The sequence below is a fragment of the Nicotiana tomentosiformis genome, chromosome 8 (assembly GCF_000390325.3).
Source record: "Nicotiana tomentosiformis chromosome 8, ASM39032v3, whole genome shotgun sequence".
Taxonomy (NCBI): domain Eukaryota; kingdom Viridiplantae; phylum Streptophyta; class Magnoliopsida; order Solanales; family Solanaceae; genus Nicotiana; species Nicotiana tomentosiformis.
The window spans coordinates 45,673,752-45,690,786 of NC_090819.1; positions in this window are offsets into that span (position 1 = coordinate 45,673,752).

Below are 17,035 nucleotides of genomic sequence, written 5' to 3' on the forward strand. Positions count from 1 at the left end.
GGGAGTCTACCATCAACGATTGGGTCTCCTAGTCATGAGTTGTTATGAATTTTGGATTAAGGATTATTTGTGGGTTAAATTTAATTGTAGGAGAATGACTTCGAGGATGATTCGAGCAAGGGATTAGTTTGAGCGTATTGTATTTCACCTTAGAAGTATATGGAGGTTGTGGGAGGACTCATGTCCAATATTCCTCTATGAAGGTAATGTGCAAGGGAAAGATTTGAGCAGTTGCTTACTTTTTGAAGTATTCATGTGCTAACTGAGCACTAATTGTTCGACATGATTGGTTATGTATTCGGGACTAGGATTGAGTGGCTGACGCTCAAGAAGGTTCTAATCGATTCAAGATTCAATATGCGGTATCTAAGAATTTTTTGATTTGTGTGTGACTAAAGATTCGAGATTTATGATGGTTTGCAAAAGAGACTTGGAGCATTTATGTATCATTATCGGTTCTGCAAGGCAGTGTTTGAGAGATGGAATGAACAACTTCAGATTCGTAGAAGGCTTCTTCTGAACAGGTACGTGGGCTAGAGGTACTACTTGATGAATAAGAGGGAAAACAGTGGCTCACGAGCCTTAGGACAACAAGATTTCATATTGTAATCACGTAGGATGAGTTTTGATTGAGGTCTATAGTATATTTGGGAAGAGTAGCATTGTCGTGAAGGCGGGTCATGAGTGATCTGAAGAGGTTGGGTCTATTTAGCAGTGGCTTGGATCAGCATGGTAATAGCGACGATCGGTTTCTTTGGTATTACAAGGATGTGCATATGTTTTGTGGTAATACTATTAGGATTGGCAGTCTATATGACTTGGGTGATATAGAGAGATTCAGTTCAGTTGGTTTGGTTGTGTGCATATGGGTTCCGAAGAGTTCCCGATGATGTTGACCATGACTTGCGGTTGGTATCTTCTACACGCATGGGAATTTTGTTGTGTGTTGTGACTTTCTCCTGAATTGAGATTAGTGGAATGCTTCTAGTCGTTGGGGTGTGTATCCTATTTATGATTCGGAGTTGTTAATGGGATTCTCATATTTTTGCATATTATTAGGATAGTTGCGGTGAGTTGTGTGGAAATTAGGATTGCATGAACAAGGTTGTTGTTTAGTTTCGAAAGGAATCTTATGACTTCTAGACAATTTGAGAAATATTAGATGTTAAGAGACTGGTAGCACTATTTTTGTATCACTTGAGCAGGTGTGTGTTTTGTGAAAGATGCATTGTGTATTGATTGTGGACGCTTGACTAGTACTACAGAAATCACATGGTGGGTAGCCACTAGTGTTCAGATTCTGCCTCATTAGTGCAGAAGATTATGGGAGTTTTTCACATGGGTTGATTGTGTGTTGATTGTGTATGCGTGACATGTTAGTCATTTAGAGTTCATGTATGAATATTTTGGTACTTTCACTGTTTGGAGATCTTATTTTGGAGAGGTGGATTATCCCTCTGGTTGTGGACTATGGAAGTGTGTTCAGGTATTGGCAGTTGATTATATGTATCATGGATAGGGTCACCATGGAATTTAGAAGACTATGGACCTATTTTGGAATTACATGTATCGGTTTGGAGGCCCATTGATAGGTCTAATGAGAAGGTGTATTCTACATGGGATTGGATTCGCTTATTTAGCGCAGCATTTTCTGCGGATGTGTCATCGGGCGCAATGGATGTTATTCATGTCTTGATCTGTTTTATGTGTCACTTTCTTATGCCATGATGGGTGATGAGACGACTTGATTATTCACACACATGTGGTGATTCTGTTCAGGATTTGTGGTGATATTTGAGCAAGATCGCTCTGGAGATGTTGATTTTCCTATTGCACCTTAGTCGTGCTTGGCCTTTTTCATTGCGCATTATGCCCTGTGTATCCCCGTGGTTATGTTTATGAACTTTACGAGCTTATTGTTGTTACACATGTGTTTAGAGAGTATGAGAATTACGGCTCGATGGATATTGCCATGTAGACGAATATATGTGGATCGGGTTGCACACCACAACTGTATTATGTGTTGATGGGGTTGCACGCCCAATGGGGTTATGTTGGATATGATTCCTTGTGCTTATTTTGTCTATTTTGTTTCTCCCTTGAGGGTTAGATTCATAGCATTATGCTCTTATGGTTGTTTTTGTTAAACTTGCGGAATAACCCTTTTGGTTCTCTTTCTATTTACTGATCATATTCAAGCGATTTCTTATTGGCGCATAGATAATGTCGTATGAGGTTCTTGATTGTATTTGATGTGTCATGTAAGGTCGAGCAGCGGGTGAGACGAGGTTATTGGACCTGGAATCAGTGCTATCAGATTTGCGTAATGTATTTTTGGAAGAAGAATGTTACTAATCAGCTCAGAATTGGCAATTCTTCTTGTCGAGTGATAGAACTCCATGACTTATTAATTTAACGGGTGGTTATGAGTTTCCACATGTTCCTTTCATCATTTACAGTATTTTGAGGGTTGGTACAAGTTTTTTATGCGTCATGAGGAATATTACTAGTACCGGGTTTGGTAATGAACAACTATTATGGCCGGAAGATATTGCTATGGGCATCTGAGTTATTCTGGTTTTAAGGATTATATGCTAAGGTTGAAGGAAGCATTTTCAGTTAGGATTGTGTTAATGAGATCATATGGATTGAGATGGCATGAGATCATCCATGGGTATCTGTATGGTGAGTTATTCAGTGATTTGGCAGCTTTGAGAATGACTCTTAGCACGTTTGAGGACGAATGTTTAAGTGGAGGAGAATGTAACAACTTAACCGATCGTTTTGAGATTTAGCATGAAGTTTGGAAGTTTGAGACCTTGAATAGCTTCACATTATGCATTGTGACTTGTGTGTATGGTTGGTTTTTATTTTCGAGAGGTTCTGAGTTGATTTGGGAGAGTAATTCTCAATTCAGAAGCTTTAAGTTAGAAGAGTTGACCAAGAATTGACTTTTGAGTAAATGACCTCGGATTTGTGATTTGATGATGGCAATTGATTCGTATGGTGATTTTTGACTCTGGTGTATGTTCGGATTTGAATTTGGATGTCTCTAGAAGGTGTTGACTCTATTTGTCGAAAGTTGGCAATTAGAAGAATTGAAGAGTTCATAAGTTTGATCGGGAGTTGACTTTGAGGCTATATGGGTAAATTTGTTGTTCTATAATTTAGAATAGGTGCATTTCATTATTTGGGACTTGTGTGCAAAGTTCAGGTTCATATCAGATTTGTTAGGCGTGAATCGAATGTTTTTGAACTTATGAGATTGATCTTGATCGATGATTCTTTGTTTTGATGTTAATTACGGTGTTTGGAGCCCTTGTGTCACGCCCCGACCATGGGGAGCGCGACCGGCGCCCAACTGAGATACCCCGGCCGAGCAAGCCTGTACAATAACTTCTACCCAACTCACCCATGAATAAAGAGAAGATACATTTATATCATTAATTAAACATTAAGAGGTCATGTGAATAACACCAGTTCATTTCCATTAGTTACATCATTAACAAGTCCCCAAAACAGTACACAATACTTTCGTAGTTAAAGTGGGACAAATGATACAATTACAACAAGTTTAGTTCAACCTTCCCAAAACAAGATACAACCCACACTATGTCTATGGAACCTCTAACAGAAACAAAAGAGTGCTACGACAGTACCGGCAACAAGGCCCCGACTATACCTTAAACACTATGTACAAAGAACAAGAGATACATGACCTCGAAATGAAGTGGGGATCACCAAGTCAGTTGAGGAGAGGGTGTACTGCTATCACTGATCAATACCACCTGCTATGGAACTACCTACATCCATTAAAGATGCAGCGCCTCCGGCAAAAGGGACGTTAGTACATATGGAATAGTACTATTATTTAAACTTAAACACCCTCTCAATAGAACGAGTAACAGCAAACAGAGAAGGAAACATGAAATCAATAAGATAATCAAATAGTATCAAGGTGTCAAGTTAGGGGAAAGGAAAATTTCAAGTAAGTTCCAATCTTTTTAAGACCAATACACCACCGTGTTTTAGCACAAAGTCCAATCTCATCCCGATCGGCTAAGCCGTCTCACCCTGAGATATCTACTCACAATACCACCATGTGCACGGCATGGTATCCGATCTCATTCCGATCGGCTAAGCCATCTCGCCATAATTCCGTGTGGGTCGACATCACTTCATATCTCGCTAGAAATAATCTCCTTCCATACAAGGGGAAACAACTCAACACATCAATCTCATCCCATATAAGGGGAAACAATCTCATCATATTAACATGGGGCTTTACCCCTCAATCACTCCTACACCGGCACGTGTAGTTTCGGGGTTAGTTTATTTCGACCTACCCTTCCTCGGTGGCTAATCGATACTCCCAAAGCATTTACTATTAAAAGGATTTACCACTTATTTCGTAATCTTTTGCATATCATTCATTTCATTGGCACCAATGGCCATGACGCAATATCATTCTTGGAACGTTGGCTGCACATCATATTCCATATTCTCTTCTTTCACTTTCAAATATCATCATATATAATTAACAACAAGGCCTTTCAAATTAATACTTTAAACACACATTTGAGCAATTTAGGGTCTTAGGCACATGTGATTTCCTACACAATTTGACTTGATAGCTTTCATTAGAATCATGTTTTTAAATCATAACATAATAACACATAACCCATACTTAAACCACATTCTCAAAAAATAACTCAACATAACAAGAATCTTTGGAATACATATTGAACGCATATTTATTTTGACACAAGGCTTATTTGGAATAATCAATTTATAATAAGCATCACGGGACTTACAAGGCCATGGTGGGGTTCAATTCTAAAAGAGGAGTTTAGCCAACATATCTTAATTTGAGCTTTCCTTAATTCACTGCACAGTTCCGGAATCCTAGCAACTTTCATCTATTTAGAGACACAACAACATTGAACACGAATTAGGAAGGAGTTCATGATTCCAGCTCATTTGAGCATTTTATCAAATACTAGATGGCCATTATGATCTCAAGGTCCTCTTATGGTGGATTCCTCTATTTCACTACCCAAAATCTATCAAATTGAGCTCAACAATCTCCCCAAACCCTAGATAGTACATGCATGCACAATAAATAACGCCCACACCCATGAATTGCTTGGCTTATTACCTATTTTCAGTCAAATCTCGAAATTGAAGGCTAGGGCTAGAACCTTACCTTTTGGTTGAAGACATTGTGAGTTACCCTAGAGAATTCTTCAAGGCTTGAGCAAAGATTGATGAACAAGTGACTTGGAAATTCCTTTTCTCACTCTAGACCACCTTCCTCTCTCTAAAATATAAGTTTGAACCTTCTAAAATGATCCCTAAGACTGTTTTATAAGAATAGTATCGGGTTCAAAAATTAGAAAAAATAAAATCCCGATGCAGATCTGCGGTCGCATATGCGACCGCATAATGCTTCTACGGTCTGCAAAATGGACTACATAATGGCCCTCCAGAATTGGGCACTTCTGCCTCACTCTGTGACCGGTCTGCGGTCCGCAGACCAATTTTGCTGTCGCATGATGTGCCACAGAACTTCCCTCCTGAAAGTTTTGTGTTGGGTCTGTGATGGGTTATGCGACTCACAAAATGATTATGCGGCCGCATAATGGACCGCATAATGGTCCAAATATTTGTCCAAGTTCTTGCTTCAATCTGCGGCAGATCTGCGACCACAGAATGGACCGTAAAAATGCCCTACACTTCCAAAAAATTTTCTTCAACTCCCCAACGTACTGTTGAGCCCAAAAATTCCGAACCGCGGCGAGCTTTAGGTAAAATAAGTCTACTTTGGCACCACGAAACCATGGGTTTTAGGTAAACTTTACGGGGCCTTACAACTTGGATAGGTTTGGAAGATGTATTTGGACTTGTATGTATGATTGGATGGGGTCCCGTGGGGCTCGGGGTGAGTTTCGAGGTGGTTTCGTGCCATTTTGGTGAAGTTTTGAACTGCTGAAGTTGCTAGTTTCAGTGGTTCATCACAATCGCGGATAGGCCTCGCGATCATGGAAGGTATTTGAGGCAGAAGGATTTTTCTTCATCGTTTTTGCTACCTAGTATCGTGTTCACGAAGAGTCTTGGTCAGGAAGGCCGCGTTCGCGAGACTGGGCACGTGTTCGCAAAGTTGTGGAGTTTGGCCTGGGATTGGTTCTCTGTGTTTGCAGTCGTTATGACGCGTTGGCTTAGAGTATGTAGAAGATGCATCGCATTAGCGCTTTAGACTTTGCATTCGTGAAGAGTAGCTGGGGTTCGGAGGCAGATTGGCCTTCATGATCGCGAGAAGACGACTGCGATCGCGAAGTGTTTACTTGGAGCATATCTTTAAGTTGTCAATTTTGGGACTTTGCCCAATATTTTATATTTTGATCCCTAGACTTCGAGAAGAGGAGATTTTGAGGAGAAATTTCTCTAATACCTTGGAGGTCAATAATTTTTACTTGGATTTGGTATTATATATTGATTACCCATAGATCTTTATACCTAAAACTTAGAATTTTGAAAGGAAATTTAGGGTTGTTGCCTACACTGTAATAGAGTGTATTTTGGGGATTTGGGTACTGATTTAGACTAGATTTTGGAAACTAATTACATTCTTAGACTCGACAGGTTATGATCATCGGATTTTAGTATTTGTTTCAAATTTCGGGCACATGGGCCCGAGTTGACTTATGTTGACAATTGGAAATTTCTTCAAAGATCGAAGCTTTATGGATTGGGATCACTTCCTATGAGATTGTTGACATCCTTGGATGATGTTTTGCTTGGATATGTGCAATTGGAGGGCTAGATCAAGACTTTGATGTGATTCGAGGTTGAAGACTAGCTCAGATGAGGTAAGTATCTTGTCGAAGTTTTGTTTGAGGCTAATTTCCCCATTGTCTATGATATTTGTTATATGTTGGGGGTGACATATATGCGAGGTGATAAGAGTACATGCGTGCACCGTGGTTATTCATGATCCGATTAGAACTTAGGCTATTATATGCCTTGTTTTGCTATCATACTTTGTTAATATCGTGTTCTCTCCACTTCTATGACTATGTGAGCTATTATTCATACTAGAAATCATGTTTAGGCTATTTGTTTATCTGTTGAGACATAATATGACCATTTTTGCAATGTTGAACCATTTGCCTTAGCCGTAGTCATATTTTTCATTCATGATATTAAATCTGTGAGTTATATCTCTGCCTCCATGCATTTTTATATGTTATCTTATATGTTGTTGGTGTCATAGTACGTGACACAAGTTTGAGCTAAATTGTAGTACGTTGGCTTATTCCATGTGGTATGTTGAATTATGTTTCTGTGAGATGCTAGCATATTCCATAGAGGTATGTTCGTATTGATAGTGAGGTGAAGCGTGCACCAAGCCCCATGTTGGGATGACTGGTATTGATATTAAGGTGATGCATGCGCCAGGTCCCATGTTGGGCTGATTGATATTGATCATTGACTTAGATCCGATCGGTGCTTTGGCTAGGACTTGCCCCTCTGAATTCACGTATTAACTTGTGGGTGCAGGACCACGGGTCATACATGTGCTTGGTGAGGGACTTGTGTCATGCAGGTGTACAGTGCTGAGTGTATGTGAGAGTGTGCATGTGTGATGGTCCATGGGCATTTTGCCAGGTATCGGGAGAGTAATTTGAGTATGATTTTGGGGCATTGTGCCAGGCACTATGAATGTGATGAGATTATGTATATCTGATATTTAAATTATGATTCTTTATTGATTTCGCACATATAATTGACATGCAAGCATATAGTTGTATGAATCCTCATGCTAGTTGGTATTTGATGTCTCTATTTAATGTTTAGAGCTTGATATTATAGTTCTATCTTGTTAAATCCATGTCTTAGTGAATTGTGTGAAAGAGTTGATGTCTTGACTGTTATATCTAAAAAGCATGCCCATTTCTCATTTTGTTTTGTTTAGCCGAGCCTATTATTATTTGCGTTGCTTTTCTTTATATGCTATTATTCTATTGTTATTATGTTTATTGGCTTTGAAAAGTGAGCATCGACCCTTGCCAATCTCGTCACTGCTTTCAGCCCGAGGTTAGGCTTGCTACTTATTGAGTACATAGGGTCGGTTGTAGTTATACTATACTCTACACTTCATGTGCAGATCCAGGTGTTGCTGATAGCGGCGGTTATGTCACGACCCAAACCGATGGGCCGCGACGGGCACCCCGTACCTTACAAAACCGAGTACCAACATAATGTATCTTTTCGTATCATACTATCATAGATAACTGAGCCGGAGAGGCTCTCGTGAGATAAGCAGAATACAACATGTAATACCAATTTATACATAAGACATACGGGCCTATAAGACCAAAATAACCACTCGTACACTGAACTTAGGCCGACAAGGCCATACAATCTTTTACGTACATGACATCTGTCTACAAGCCTCTAAGAATACATAATTATCATAAAGGTCGGGACAGAGCCCGGCCATACCAAACAATACACGTCAAAATCATACTGACCAAACAAGCAACTCCGGAGCAAATGTAACACACCAACACCTTTCGCTGAGCTGATAGCCTACTTGGAGGACTCTCGACCTGTCTATCGGGACCTGCGGGCATGAAATGCAGCATCCCCAGGAAAAGGGACATCAGTACAAATAATGTACCGAGTATGTAAGGAATGAACATCAGTAAATAATAGACATGAGAGGAACATTGAGTAAAAGACTCAACATGTAAGTCTGAAGAGCTAGTGATTCATTAATATTTACAATGTCATGCATATACATATAAATGTCATACCATGCTTAGGTATATACGTTCATAACATCATCAAGCCTCTGGGGGCATCCCATCATATCATCTCTGCCACTATGGGCAAATCATCAACGTATACCAGCTGATCAGGTGGTGGTGCGTATATAACACCATAACCTTTTCCCATATCCCATATACAAATAATATACGTGTTTATAATGCCATCTGGTCATGGGTCAATGTACATGTATAAATGCATGAAATGTATAAGAAATACGTTAATAAGATTTCTCAAAATGTCATAAAATCAATATGTTTTTCGGATAAACTTTATCAAATACGTATTTTTCTGAGCCCATGAACAGAAGATATAATAATAATTCACATGGGGAATCAAGAATATAGGCACCCCTAGTACTTCTATGAGTAGAGTCATTTATGGAAATTGTGCATTTGCTCGTTTCGCTTGTATCGTATTGATCATGCCAAAAAGAATGAAGGGATAGCCTTAACATACCTGGACCGATTCTCTTGACAATTCCTCTACGACACGTCTTTTGCGACGAACACGTAACAACAGATCGAATTACGAAAAAATCCATATGATATTCTCGAGAAAGATTGCACCGTACTCCTTTAAAATCGCAAAAAACTCGTTGCTATAACATTACGTAGTATAATTTTGTATGAAGATTTCTTGGCTGAAGATCCGTTACATTTGTAGATGTAGAAGACCTCCATTTTGGTGAATTTGATCACAATTTTGGATGGCTTTTCATGCTGAAGCAAATCACGTTTTCCATTCTATATATTTTTGAATTTGAGAATTTAATGGCTTAGCCAAGATTCCTTCTAACTTTGACTTGGGAGATTCATTAACGTTGTTGGAGTCCTTTTGATGCATAAATTCATGCATCCAACTTCCATAATTGAAAAGTGTATTTGTTTACAATAGTTGGTCCAGCAACATCCATGTTTGATTTATTTTGTGCCACCGTCATCTGTGCATGCAAACACCAACACATAAGTTTAATTCAAATTTCCTATAACTCAGTTCTATAGCACGATTTAGATTTCAAAGAAGTGTAACCAACTCCTAAATGCCCTGTAGTTCCTTGCTTATATAATGTGGTGCACAACACATCTATAAACAAGACCCTACTAGACACGGCTTGTAGACTCCCTAGGACAGAACTGCTCTGATACCAAGTTTGTCACGCCCCGAACCTAGGAGCGAGACAAGCACCCCGTGCCTCACCTAACCTGGCGTACCAAATTGCGACTAAGGGACTCTGAACACATAATGTCATACTTTGGCCATGGGGCCACCTTGCAAGACAATTTGCGAAGCAAAATATAAAACTGAATGGAAACTAGCACTAACTAAATATCAATATAAAGCTAGGCCGACAAGGCCGTCATAGCTACTACAGCTGACAAACCACCAATTTATACAAACCCAACATACTGCACTAACCAACAGGATATGCCTACAAGCCTCTACTGATAGATGTACTGTGATCGGAACAGGGCCCCGACCTACCCATAACATATATACAGATATACATAAGATGTACACAAAACTCTAGTCCTGGCAACTCCGAAAGACGTGGAGCTTACCGATCAGGCGGAACTCGGAAAACACCTACTGAGGAGGTCTACCCGTCTGTCTGTCTGAACCTGCACGCATGAAATGCAGCGCCCCCAAAAAGGGACGTCAGTACGAAATAATGTACCGAGTATGTAAGGCAATAAAATAACTGAAATCTGAAACTGAACTGATAATATGATAACTGAAATTAACTGGGAGTCAAAGATGATCTGGAGATATACTTACCTGCTGATACTGACTCAACTCCTTCAATATAGTAAGTAAAATAATTGTACGGCCTTATAAGGCTCGGTATATATATAACTGCTCTGCCATAGTAGGCTCGCTCATAGGCGCTCGGCCATACTAGGCTATGTATCTCGGCCATGCTGGGCTCGCTCATAGGCGCTCGGCCACAGTAGGCTCGGTATATAACTTTCCATCTGATCAGAGGTTGCCCAATAGGGGCCTGCCCATCGATTATAGCTCGATGGTAATGAAAATACTGTAATACTGTATATATAGGCTTGCTGCTCTCTTGACTGAAAGAAGACAATACTAAAATTGAATATAGAGTCTCGATAAGGAATAATATTGTAACTTATGAGACTAGAATAGTGTAAATAAATTCATGAATATGAACTTCTCTTTTTGTCTCATTACTAACACATGTAGCTACGAGATCATGCCAAAATGAAGGAAGGCTTAGCCTTAACATACCTTATCACAATCTTTTCAATCACCAAGTTGAACTCACCTCTTCGCACCTTAATCTACAAGAATGATAATAATACTATCGTTAAGTTACGAAAGGTACAACTATCGCACAACGAACGACAAACCTATTTTGTATTAAAACGGGCAGCATCTCCCCTATAATATGCCCTTCCTCCAACTTCAAGATAACACCAACAATACAAGGACAGAACAATAACAACATATATACATCATTTTCCAGCCCTATATACACCATCAAATACTACAAAACAGCCCAACACACCCCAATCTCTTCGTACACAAAACGACCACCGTAGTAGTGTCAAACGACCCGAAAATGTTATGACGAATGACCAGCCAACCACCCTACATTTATATGGTGTTTATAAACCCCCTTCCTCCTCCAAAACTCCAAAAAATAGTAATAAAACACGCAGCCCAACAGCAACACAAAACAGTCCACAAAACAGTCCGCTACAAGTGAATAACTCGAACTCACGGCTTCCGATCACCATCCCGTGAGTTCTTACAAGTATAGAACGACTTACCATGAATTTACAGAAGAAAAAATGGATGAAAGAGAGCAGTAAACTCACCTTATTTGTTGGATAACTCAGCTCCTATCTTGGTTCTTCAAACTCTAAGTTTTACCTCCAATTGGAACTTGAAAGGGAGAGAAAATCAATTAGGGTTTGTGGGAAATTTTTGGGAGGATTCTTTGCAGAGCTTATGTCTGGTTATTATGCTCTATTTTAAGTCTAATATATGAAGAAAATAGGCCCTTAAAAGGCCTCTTTGGACGACCCGAAATGGCCCATTTTTGGGCTTTCATTTAAGCAAGTAGGTGACACACCTACTTGTCACCTAGCAGCTTGCGCAGTATCGCAAAAATGCACATATCTCTCTACTCCGATGTCGTATTGACAAATGGTTTAATGCGTTGGAAAATAGACTCATAGATCTTTAATTTGATATGTGGAACACACCATAACTCTAAGTATATTGGGAGAAAATTGCAGTTACATTTGACCCAAAGTTTCAGTAAAACTTATGAATGTAACTTGTGATGACTTTCATCGACTTTTGTTCCACAACTCGCTTGACTTAAAAACATAACACACGGATGTAATACGACTAATATAAATTATAACATAATCTCTTTATCATGTTAATCACCCTAGTCTCACCCCAAAGGTACATGTTATAACATTCCCAACTTGTCGACTTTCGATGAAACATTGTTTTATTTAATTGCTTTAGCTTCTGAACTATCCAACCCTCTTTGTACTTGTTGTTCATGATCTTCAATATTTGTAACCTCAGAGGTAACATGATTAACTTACTTTATATACTTTTAAATATTATCTCATTTTTTTGTCCTACATTAGTTTGCTTACGACGCATTTTTACATACGAAAATATAGGGTGTAACAGTGACAACGCTGGGTGGATTCGTGATATTGAGCATGTGACCTCACCAGGCAGATTATGATATTGAGTTTATGACTACGCCGGGCTGATTACACGTGACTACATTGTGCAGTGTGTGGATATGGATCCATCCCCCAAGGGTCACCCTCTCATGTGACTTCTTGATACTGTACACGCGGATTGTGAGAAACCGACGGGTTTCTGGTTGATGTGAGCTCTAGGAGAGCTGGTCTTTTGTTTGGTTCAGTTACTAAGATTCTAATGTGGGCCTAAGAGTCGTGATGTGATTTCTATTTAGATAGGGTTGCACACCACAACTGATTGATATTTTCTTATTTCATTTCATCTTTACTTGCAATTTTCTTGGTTGTTTACTTGATTTATTTGCATATCTTGCTTATATGCTGGATTATTTACTGAGCAGAATATATTAAGAAACATTGAGAGCACAAAGGTGGGTTTTTTTGTGATTTAATGATTTGACATATTTTATGTGCTACACTTATGGGAATTTATGAACATGTACATGTGATAGGCGGGTATCTTTTATAACTCTTGCTTCTATAATCTCGCCAAGGTTAGTTATGATACCTGTTGAGTACATGGGGTCGGTTGTACTCATACATTACTTCTGCACCTTGTGTGTAGATCTTGGAGATGAGATGATGTCGATGACGGGAGCTGGCTTTGAAGAAGTACTTCCTTTCCGGATATAGCTACCACCTGTCCTTGGTAGTTTTAGATTTGAATTATGTTTATGTATATTTCAAACAGATGTATTTATTTCATACCAGTTTTGCAAATCTAGTCTTAGTGACTCATGACTTGTACCACCAATCCTTAGGTTTTTGTATGAAAATTTCAGTTATGTCATTTACTGGTTTCTTATTAATTTATTAGAGTTGTGTTGATTGTTACTTGTCTTACCTAGCGAGATGGGTTAGGTGCCATCACGACTAGTTGAATTTTGGGTCGTGACAAGTTGGTATCAGAGCTCAGGTTCATAGGTACAACGAGTCATGAGAAAGTATCTAGTAGAGTCTTGCATATCGGTTTGATGACGTCCATACCTATATTCGAGAGGCTACAAGACATGTAGCAAAAAAACTCCCATTTTTCTTTCCTTATCGTGCAACATCGATTCAGCTTGAAGTGTGTCCCTTTGAATTCCTTCCATCTACTCGTGTGTTATGTGGATCACTCGGTATTAGTTATGTATCGACGGCTTGTGATATCATGGATAAGGTGCGAGATGTGTTTTCGATGTTGTGGAGATAGGCCAGCCTGGAGGACTTGAGATCAAATTTTAACCGTATCTTGGGTTCGGTGGTTTCGATTGTGTGAGATGTGCTTTCAGACTTATATGTCTCGTAGTGTCCCTTGGAGTGGGATTGATAGCTCAGTGAGTGGTTGGATAGATATATAATGTTTATTATGTGACTGAGGAATGTGCTTAGACAGTTGGATGTGACGAGAAGAATCTTGCTTGGGATGTGAAGAACTATGGACGCTTGATTTCTATGTTGATGTGTTATACAATCTTGAGTAATAAGTGCATTGAGGGGTCGTTCATTTTGTTCATTTGTGGAATGAAGCAGATCCTTATTTCTTGTCGAAGAGTTTAGACTTGGAAAGATTAAGTGATTACATAGTGGTGGTGACCATGATGGGGTCATCGAGAGATACCAGTTTTGGGCTAAGCAGGTGGGTTATCACTTGCGGGGTGGCCTACTGATATTTGATCTTTATGATATTTTTGTGGAGAGTTTTCTTTCTACCATCAGGTGTGTTGCAATTTGAGTTTAGAATGATTGATGGAATTTGCGTGACTAGCACGAGGATAGATATGCACTTAGCAGAAGATTGAGGCATTCTATGGCTGGTGCTATGTGAGCGTATGAAGGGTTTAGTTGAATTACAGTGAGGGATTATGACAATTATGGAGTAAGGGTATTGTGGGTTATTTAATGTTATGTTATATGGCTTTGAGCCAAGTGGGGGAATCTGCTATCGACGATCAGATTGTGTGGTCATGTGTTATATGATTTTGGACAAGGCTTGCTTGACGATCGATTATCACTTGAAGAGGTTTCGAGGATGAATCGAGAAAGAAAATTCCGGGTACATGATGTACTACACTTTATGGATATATGGAAACCTAGGAATGATTCGGGTTTGTTATTCATTATGGATGTAGTGTGCTAGGAGAAAGGATTCACTCGATTAAAAAAAAGTGGGGTTACTTCTTAGATGTTGAGTGCTAATGGAGCACAAGTCGTTCGGCTCGTTTTGGTTGTGCATTGGAGATAAGAGCAGAGTTGATGACTCTCGAGGAAGTTCTACTGAGTTCCAGATTCATATGTGGTATTTGAGGATTTCCTAGATTTGTAAATGGACAAGATCTGAGATTTGCATGGGATGATGTCGGGATATGTGGCATTTTATATCATCATGGATTCTACATTTCAGTATCAGAGAGGTTAAGGAAACAACATCAGATTCAATGAAGGTTTGTTCAGAGTGGGTATATCGGTTGCGGTATTTTTTGGGTGCTTTAGAGGGAATACAGTGGCTTATGAGCCTTAGGACAACATGGTTCATGCTTGGATCTCTCATGGTGAGCTTGGGTTTAAGGATCATAGCTTATTGGCAAAGAGAAATGTTAAGTTGCAGGCATGTCAAGAGGGGTTCGGATAAATAGGTCAGTTTGGTAGTGGTTTGGATTAGGATGGTAATAGAAATGATCGGTTCTTTTGGTGTGGCGAGGCTTTGTAGGTGTGTTATTGCAATGCTCTTGGGTTTGGTGACCTATGTAACTTGGTTGAGTTAGAGGGATTCAGTTCTGATTGCTTCGTTATGTGCAAATGGGTTTCGAAGAGTTCTCGATGGTGTCGACCACAGCTTGAGATGGATATTTTCTGCAGGCAGGGGGAGTTTGTTGCGCGTTTTGAGCTTCTCCTGGATGGGGCATGTTGCGAACAAACACACACGCAAGTATACGTGGTCGTCAAGTAATAAAGTAGTGAGTAGAGTATCGTTCCCACAGAGACTTATGATTAACTTTCAACTGATTCAAACTCAAACAAATTATCTATTCAAGAGATTTCCTTTTTTCAAAATGTGTAAGTAATTAATTAAAAACCGAAGAAACTACCAAGCAATTAAATAAACTAGAGATCGACTAAAACACGTAGGCAATTTCGGATGAAAATCAGTAGGAGAGGATATTGCAGGGTCATAGGCTAGCTAGAAATGTTGTTGCGTTCTCGGTTTAAATTGACAAATTGATTTATCTGGTTTGTTGATTGACAAAGTTAATGTTACTCGTAAGAATCTGTCGAGTTCTTACTCGCCTTTTCAAGTTAAATTAATTCTCATATGTCTGTGGAATTAAGACTAACAAGAACGTATTTACACTTTCTATAATTCAACCAAGCAAGATAATTAGGTATATTTCTATCATAATTGCGAATCAGTTCCCCGATGCCCGAGTTTAAGAACTTGCTATATTTAATCCTATATGCAATCTAGAATTCCCACTTTTGAGTTCAACTCTAGATTCGTAAATAGTATTTCACTGTTAGCTACGTAGCAAAATAATTTAAGAACAAGATTAAATAAATAATCCAATATGATAAAATCAAACTCATCAATTCAAACTTCAAACATCAACATTCATGTAGTACCCATGACCCCAGAACTAACGTGTTTAGCCACGCATGCTCATGGTAGCAATATCAAATAATTTCCAAAAATACATAAAAATCAATAAAATAAGGAAAAGCTAAGAACTCAAGACGAATTCCGTGGTTTTCAAACTTTGTGATGGCTTTTTCTCCGCTTCCCCGTGTGTTAGATGGCCTAAAAGAGGCATTTTGGCTTATATATTGCGTACAAAGGTCATGGGCCAAAGTTTTCCTTTTCCTATTCCGACTCAGCTTCAGGGATTGATGATGGGGTGGATGCTTCGCATCCACCTGAGCTTCAACTTCTCTGCATCGCATGCTGGGGTGGATGCCTCGCATCCACCCTCTGTTCCTTCATCCCTGTTGTGCCTAGGTGCAGATGCTAAGGCAGATGCCTTCTCCCGACTTCACTGCCAAGGATGCACCAAATACATTTATTTTTCTAGGTTGGATGCGACGCATCTACCCTCTTCTCCTACAGCTGGAGCAACTTTTTCATATTTTTGCACTTCAAACATCATAAATCATCATCACACACAACTCAATTAGTCATAAACCAAAAATTAACACATGTTGGGCATTTTAAAGATCAAATAGCACAAAACAACTGTTAAAACATAAGTAAAGTAACATTATAGCATATAGAAATAAGCCCAACATCACCACCCCACACTTAAACCTTTGTTCATCCTCGAGCAAAGTAGAATCAACCTACAATAGATCAAACAAAATTAAGCTTATCGCTATCAAGCCACACATTTCAATTAAGCTCAAGCACCCATAACTTTGATTTCTACCAACAACTAGCCCTTCGCATATTCATACTCGGACTTTCT